At 37.2% G+C, this 1,467-nt stretch overlaps 1 protein-coding gene across 1 annotated transcript in view; it reads right to left on the reverse strand.

The window, feature by feature from the left end:
• jak2a (Janus kinase 2a) overlaps positions 1 to 1,467 on the reverse strand; it is a 31,765-nt gene that overhangs the window by 21,196 nt on the left and 9,102 nt on the right.

Consider the following 1,467-nt stretch of genomic DNA (forward strand, 5'->3'; position numbering starts at 1 on the left):
GAGGGTGCTGCACAGGAGGAAGTATGCTCAACCACAACAGAGGAAGTCAAGTCAAAGTCGTAACAAGGATGATTTGTATAAGCTAATCCTAACTTGTATTATTGCAATATCAAATGCTACAATGAGCAATGTACTGCAGAGTAAATGGCTGCATTTCCACACCTTAGGAAGCTGAGATTCGTTGCATTATACAGTATGTTTTACAGCCTAGCAATATGTCATACATACCTTTAAATACAGGTGTTGGACACAATAACAAGAACACCTAGTAATATGTGAATATCAATGACCTATTAACAGTTTGTCCATCTTGTATTTATCTGACTCCTGTCCTCGATGGTGAACTGTCTTATAACCTAATACCAAACCACATAAAAAAGGTTAGAAAGCACACAGAAATCCCTCAGGTGATGGTTATTTGACTGTAGTTAAACAGTAAAAAAGAAAACAGAAGATGGACAGAAGGTAGAAGATGAATAATAGACAAGAGGCAGAAAGTAGAAAAATGAGAAAAACAGAAGTTAGAGGAGATACAGAATAAGCAGAAATAAAAATGAGAGAGAGGGGTTGTTTCTTATCGGATCAAGAAGTAATGAAGCAAAAGAGTGTGGCAGAGACAGATAGAGCTAAGGCAGTGAAGAAAAGACGCGCAGCAGTTGACAACTTCCTGATATGAGTTTGCTAGAAAGAGAAGCTGAAATGTCAGGCTGAATGCCATGGTTCTGTTTCCACAAAATAAACACTAAATCGACCCCAACAGCGAAAAGGCCTATCTCAATTTTCTCACCAGGGAAGAAATACAGTTGGATGAATTTGATCGTAAAAACACAAAATATACAAACTGGATTTTTCTTGCATGACAAAAAGTGGAATGGATGAAAAGGACATATTTACAGTATATTGAAATGACATCATTTTCAAAGGACACCAGGAGATGACGCTGATTCATCAGGAAGATTTGCATCTTCATATGGATTAATACTAATCCTCCCACACCAGACATTAGAACTAAAGAATACATGCAAATAAACAGTAAATGCTCCATTATTTACTTTCTTACTGCTTGGATGGCTGATGAAAACTACTGTACATGTGACATTGGCTCAAAGACTAGAACAACTATTTTAAGTGAACAAGAACAGACTAAATTGATGATTAAATGTCCAAATAAGGCACTGAGCCACCAGAAGTTGATAGAAGAAGTTCACTGCTCCTTGCCAAAGATTCTCCAAGTCTCTCAACTCTATTGAGGAGAAGCCAAATTCTTACCAAATATATTCCCACAATCTTTGTGGCGGTGCCTATAAATACTGAAGATTTTTGCCATGACAAGTAAAATCTCTCATGTGCACTGCATGAGATCACAGCTCTGGATATGGTGCCCATGTATGAGCAAAAGCACCAATACATGTAGCCAATGCAATGATGCAAACACACACGCACACATATATATATAGATATATATAT

Source organism: Monopterus albus, unplaced genomic scaffold (genome assembly GCF_001952655.1).
Source record: "Monopterus albus unplaced genomic scaffold, M_albus_1.0 scaffold75.1, whole genome shotgun sequence".
Classification (NCBI taxonomy): Eukaryota; Metazoa; Chordata; class Actinopteri; order Synbranchiformes; family Synbranchidae; genus Monopterus; species Monopterus albus.